Source organism: Triticum aestivum, chromosome 3B (genome assembly GCF_018294505.1).
Source record: "Triticum aestivum cultivar Chinese Spring chromosome 3B, IWGSC CS RefSeq v2.1, whole genome shotgun sequence".
Lineage (NCBI taxonomy): Eukaryota > Viridiplantae > Streptophyta > Magnoliopsida > Poales > Poaceae > Triticum > Triticum aestivum.
The window spans coordinates 51,310,486-51,317,753 of record NC_057801.1 but is presented as its reverse complement, the minus strand read 5'-3'; positions in this window follow the sequence as shown (position 1 = coordinate 51,317,753).

The following is a 7,268-nucleotide window of genomic DNA, read 5'->3' as shown; positions in this document are numbered from 1 at the left end:
TTGATGTAGTCGTACGTCTTCACGATCGACCGATCCAAGCACCGAACGTACGGAGCCTCCGAGTTCAGCACACGTTCAGCTCGATGACGTCCCTCGAACTCCGATCCAGCCGAGTGTTGAGGGAGAGTTCCGTCAGCACGACGACGTGGTGACGATCTTGATGTTCTACCGGCGCAGGGCTTCGCCTAAGCTTCGCGACGATATGACCGAGGTGGAATATGGTGGAAGGGGGCACCGCACACGGCTAAGGAACGATCCGTAGATCAACTTGTGTGTCTTTCGGGGTGCCCCCCTGCCCCCGTATATAAAGGAACAAGGGGGGAGGCCGGCCGGCCCTTGGGGCGCGCCAAGGAGGGGGGAGTCCTCCTCCTACTGGGAGTAGGACTCCCCTTTCCTAGTCTAACTAGGAAGGAGGAAGGGGGAAGGAAAGAGGGGGAGAGGGAGAGGGAAAGAGGGGCCGCGCCCCCCTCCCCTAGTCCAATTCGGACTCCCCTTGGGTGGGGGCGCGCCACCTCCTGGGCTGCTGCCCTCTCTCTCCCTTCAGGCCCACTAAGGCCCAATACTTCCCCGGGGGGTTCCGATAACCCCTCCGACAATCCGGTTTTCTCCGAAATCACCTGGAACACTTCCGGTGTCCGAATATAGTCGTCCAATATATCAATCTTTATGTCTCGACCATTCCGAGACTCCTCGTCATGTACGTGATCACATCCGGGACTCCAAACAAACTTTGGTACATCAAAACTTATAAACTCATAATAAAACTATCATCGAAACGTTAAGCGTGCGGACCCTACGGGTTCGAGAACTATGTAGACATGACCTAAAACCATTCTCGGTCAATAACCAATAGAGGGACCTGGATGCCCATATTGGTTCCTACATATTCTACGAAGATCTTTATCGGTCAAACCGCATAACATCATACTTTGTTCCCTTTGTCATCGGTATGTTACTTGCCCGAGATTTGATCGTCGGTATCCAATACCTAGTTCAATCTCGTTACCGACAAGTCTCTTTACTCGTTCCGTAATACGTCATCTCATAACTAACTCATTAGTTACATGCTTGCAAGCTTAGGTGATGAGTATTACCAAGAGGGCCCAGAGATACCTCTCCGACGATCGGAGTGACAAATCCTAATCTCGAATTATGCCAACTCAACATGTACCTTCGGAAACACCTATAGAGCACCTTTATAATCACCCAGTTACGTTGTGACGTTTGGTAGCACACAAAGTGTTCTTCCGGTAAACGGGAGTTGCACAATCTCATAGTTGTAGGAACTTTGTATAAGTCATGAAGAAAGCAATAGCAGTATACTAAACGATCAAGTGCTAGGCTAACGGAATGGGTCATGTCAATCACATCATTCTCCTAATGATGTGATCCCATTAATCAAATGACAACACATGTCTATGGTCAGGAAACATAACCATCTTTGATTAATGAGCTAGTCAAGTAGAGGCATACTAGTGACTATGTGTTTGTCTATGTATTCACACATGTATCATGTTTCCGGTTAATACAATTCTAGCATGAATAATAAACATTTATCATGATATGAGGAAATAAATAATAACTTTATTATTGCCTCTAGGGCATATTTCCTTCATGTTCTGACGTCATATCTGTATATGCTAGGCTCGTCAAGTTTAACCTGAGTATACCGCGTGTGCAACTGTTTTGCACCCATTGTATTTGAACGTAGAGCCTATTACACCCGATCATCACGTGGTGTCTCAGCACGAAGAACTTTCGCAACGCTGCATACTCAGGGAGAACACTTATACCTTGAAATTTATTGAGATATCATCTTATAATGCTACCGTCAATCAAAGCAAAATAAGATGCATAAAGGCTAAACATCACATGCAATCAATATAAGTGATATGATATGGCCATCATCATCTTGTGCTTGTGATCTCCATCTCCGAAGCACCGTCATGATCACCATTGTCATCGGTGCGACACCTTGATCTCCATCGTAGCATTGTTGTCGTCTCGCCAACTATTGCTTCTACGACTATCGCTACCGCTTAGTGATAAAGTAAAGCAATTACAAGGCAATTGCATTGCATACAATAAAGCGACAACCATATGGCTCCTGCCAGTTGCCGATAACTCTGTTACAAGACATGATCATCTCATACAATAAAATATAGCATCATGTCTTGACCATATCACATCACAACATGCCTTGCAAAAACAAGTTAGGCGTTCTCTACTTTGTTGTCGCAAGTTTTACGTGGCTGCTACGGGCTGAGAAAGAACTGTTCTTACCTACGCATCAAAACCACAACGATAGTTCGTCAAGTTAGTGCTTTTTTAACCTTCTCAAAGACCGGGCGTAGCCACACTCGGTTCAACTAAAGTTGGAGAAACTGACACCCGCCAGCCACCTATGTGCAAAGCACGTCGGTAGAACCAGTCTCGCATAAGCGTACGCGTAATGTCGGCCCGGGCCACTTCATCCAACAATACCGCCGAACCAAAGAATGACATGCTGGTAAGTAGTATGACTTGTATCGCCCACAACTCACTTGTGTTCTACTCGTGCATATATATAACATCTACGCATAAAATCAGGCTCAGATGCCACTATTGGGGAACGTAGTAATTTCAAAAATTTCCTACGCACACGCAAGATCATGGTGATCCATAGCAACAAGAGGGGAGAGTATGTCCACGTACCCTCGTAGACCGAAAGCGGAAGCGTTAGCACAACGTGGTTGATGTAGTCGTACGTCTTCACAATCCAACCGATCAAGTACCGAATGCACGGCACCTCCAAGTTCAGCACACGTTCAGCTTGATGATGTCCCTCGAACTCCGATCCAGCCGAGCTTTGAGGGGGAGTTCTGTCAGCATGACGGCGTGGTGACGATGATGATGTTCTATCGACGCAGGGCTTCACCTAAGCACCGCTATGAAATTATCGAGGTGGATTATGGTGGAGGGGGCACCGCACACGGCTAAGAGATCCAAGGGATCAATTGTTGTGTCTAGAGGTGCCCCCTGCCCCCGTATATAAAGAAGGGAGGGAGAGGCCGACCCTAGAGGGGGCGCGCCAAGTGTGGGGAGTCCTACTAGGACTCCCAAGTCCTAGTAGGATTCCCCTTTCCTTTCCGGAGTAGGAGAGAAGGAAAGAGGGGGAGAGGGAGAAGGAAAAGGGGGTTGCACCCCTTGTCCAATTCGGCCCAAAGGGGGGCCCGCGCCTCCTTCCTTTTGGCCTCTATCCTTTATTCCCGTATGGCCCAATAAGGCCCATATACTCCCCGGCGAATTCCCGTAACTCTCCGGTACTCCGAAAAATATCCGAATCACTCGAAACCTTTCCAAAGTCTGAATATAGTCGTCCAATTTATCGATCTTTACGTCTCGACCATTTCGAGACTCATCTTCATGTCTCCGATCTCATCCGGGACTCCGAACTACCTTCGGTACATCAAAACACATAAACTCATAATATAACCGTCATCGAACTTTAAGCGTGCAGACCCTACGGGTTCGAGAACTACGTAGACATGACCGAGACATGTCTCCGGTCAATAACCAATAGCGAAACCTAGATGCTCATATTGGCTCGCACATATTCTACGAAGATCTTTATCGGTCAAATCGCATAACAACATACATTGTTCCCTTTGTCATCGATATGTTACTTGCCCGAGATTCGATCGTTGGTATCTCAATACCTAGTTCAATCTCGTTACCGGAAAGTCTCTTTACTCGTTCCGTAATACATCATCCTGCAACTAACTCATTAGTTACAATGCTTGCAAGGCTTATAGTGATGTGCATTACCAAGTGGGCCAAGAGATACCTCTCCGACAATCGGAGTGACAAATCCTAATCTCGAAATACGCCAACCCAACAAGTACCTTCAGAGACACCTGTAGAGCACATTTATAATCACCCAGTTACGTTGTGATGTTTGGTAGCACACAAAGTGTTCCTCCGATAAACGGGAGTTGCATAATCTCATAGTTATAGGAACATGTATAAGTCATGAAGAAAGCAATAGCAACATACTAAACGATCAAGTGCTAAGCTAACGAAATGGGTCAAGTCAATCGCATCATTCTCCTAATGATGTGATCCCGTTAATCAAATGAAAACTCATGTCTATGGTTAGGAAACTTAACCATCTTTGATTAACGAGCTAGTCAAGTAGAGACATACTAGTGACACTATGTTTGTCTACGTATTCACACATGTATTATGTTTGCGGTTAATACAATTCTAGCATGAGTAATAAACATTTATCATGAAATAATGAAATAAATAATAACTTTATCATTGCCTCTAGGGCTTATTTCCTTAACTGGGCCACCTGTAAGGTGGTTGACGCTCTTCTTTTGCTGCAAGAAAGCTATTTTTATGAGAAAAATCTGGGCGAAAGATTCACCCCAATCGGAGTTACGGATCTCCGGATATAAAAGAAACGATGAAGGGGCAGAAACAGAGAGAGACAGAGAGACAGATCCAATCTCGGAGGGGCTCTCGCCCCTCCCACGCCATGGGAGCCAAGGACCAGAGGGGAAACACTTCTCCTATCTAGGGAGAAGGTCAAGGAAGAAGAAGAAGAAGGGGGCCCCTCTCCCCCTTGCTTTCGGTGGCGCCGGAGTGCTGCCGGGGGCCATCATCATCACCACGATCTTCACCAACAACTTCACTGCCTTCATCACTAACTCTTTCGCTTTCTATGCAGCGGTGTAACCCCTCTCTTAACCGCTATAATCTCTACTTCAACATGGTGCTCAACGCTATATATTATTTCCCAATGATGTATGGTTATCTTATGATGTTTGAGTAGATCCTTTTTGTCCTATGGGTTAATCGATGATCGTGATTGGTTTGAGTTGCATGTTTTACTATTGGTGCTGTCCTATGGTGCCCTCCGTGTCGCGCAAGCGTGAGGGATTCCCGCTGTAGGGTGTTGCAAATGCATTCATGATTCGCTTATAGTGGGTTGCGCGAGTGACTGAAACACAAACCCGAGTAAGGGGATTATTGCGTATGGGATAAAGGGGAATTGATGCTTTAATGCTATGGTTGGGTTTTACCTTAATGAATCTTTAGTAGTTGCGGATGCTTGCTTGAGTTCCAATCATAAGTGCATATGATCCAAGTAGAGAAAGTATGTTAGCTTATGCCTCTCCCTCAAATAAAATTGCAATAGTGATTACCGGTCTAGTTATCGATTGCCTTGGACAAATAACTTTCTCGTAACAAAAAGCTCTCTACTAATACTTATTTTATTGCATCTTTATCTAAACAGCCCCTACTTTTTATTTATGCGTTCTTTATTATCTTGCAAACCTATCCAACAACACCTACAAAGTACATCTAGTTTCATACTTGTTCTAGGTAAAGCGAACGTCAAGCGTGCATAGAGTTGTATCAGCGGCCGACAGGACTTGAGAGAGTATTTGTTCTACCTTTAGCTCCTCGTTGGGTTCGACACTCTTACTTATCGAAAGAGGCTACAACTATCACGTATACTTGCGGGTCATCAAGACCTTTTTCTGGCGTCGTTGCCGGGGAGTCATAGCGTGGGGAGAATATTCTCGTGTGTGCTTGTTTGCTTTATCACTAAGTAATTTTTATTTGCTGTTCTAAGTTGTTCTCTATCTTTAGTTATGGATATGGAACACGAAATACCAAAAAATTTAGGTGTAGTTGCTACTCATGGAGATGGGGAACCTCCTAAAACCCTCGATGCTCATTATGTTCAAGATATTATGTACTACTTTGATAATCCTGAGAAAACCCCATTCAATTATGTTATGGGAGACACGTTGGATCAACGTGAATACTTTATGGATTATCGCTTGACACAAAAAGGGAAACTATTATGGGATCAAATTCATATGTTACGTTGGTATGCCCGCCAACTATGCTTGATACATGATTATACTTGTTGCTCTAGGATGAAGGCTCCACACCTTCCCTTTTCATGCAAATTCAATGATAATGAAACCTTAGATTCTTATGCTAATGGTAGATATGTTTACTATGATGTGGAACAAATAGAAGAATTTGTAGCTTTTATGGGTGCTTATGAGATTGAATCTATGTTTAAAGTGTTTGACGATTTTGATGATTCAGTTTATAGACCAGAATTTTTTGCTATACTTAGATATTGCTATGAAAATTATGAATACAATTACAATATTAATGCATTTATTGAGAAAGTCTCCGCTGTCCAAGAAGAGACTAATATTTTGCAGGAAGCTATGGAATAAGAAATTGATGAAACTATGAGCTCATTGGATGAAAAAGATGATGAGGAGAGCAAAGAACAAAAGGAGGAAGAGCGGATTGCTCACTCGTGCCCACCTTCTAATGAGAGTAACTCTTCAAATCATACATTGTTTAATTCCTCTTCGTGCTTACCGAAGGATGATTGCTATGATCCCGTTGATTCGTTTGAAATATCCCTTTTTGATGATGCTTGCTATGCTTGTGGCGAAGATGCCAATATGAATGATGCTTATGGAGATGAACTTGCTATAGTTCCTTATGTTAAACATGAAATTGTCGCTATTGCACCCACGCATGATAGTCCTATTATCTTTTTGAATTCTCCCAACCACACAATATCGGAGAAGTTTGTGCTTATGAAGGATTATATTGATGGGTTGCCTTTTACTACTACACATGATTATTTTTATAGATATAATATGCATGTGCTTGCTGCTCCTACTTGCAATTATTATGAGAGAGGAACTATATCTCCACCTCTCTATGTTTCCAATATGATAAAATTGCAAGAAAATGCTTATACTATGCATTGGCCTTTACTTGATGAATTGTTCTTTTATGACATGCCGATGCATAGGAAGAGAGTTAGACTTCTTTGTTGCATGATATATGTTACTTTGTGCTCACTAATAAATTACAAATCATTGTTAATTAAAATTGGCTTTCATATACCTTGGGATCCAGGTGGATCCATTACTTGAGCACTATATGCTAGCTTAATGGCTTTAAAGAAAGCGCTGCCAGGGAGACAACCCGGAAGTTTTAGAGAGTCATTTATTTCTATTGAATGCTTTTATATAGTCTAAAAACAAAAAAATAAAGAGGGGAACCCAAAACTTTTCAAAAAGGAAAGTGAAAGTGAGAAAGACAAGCATTGTTGAAGTGGGAGAGCTCCTTGAACTTTGTTCATGCTCACGGAAACTTTATTAATCTTAACTACAGACACTTTTAATCAAAAATAATTATCCCCTTGTACAATTCCATTGTATTATAAAAAT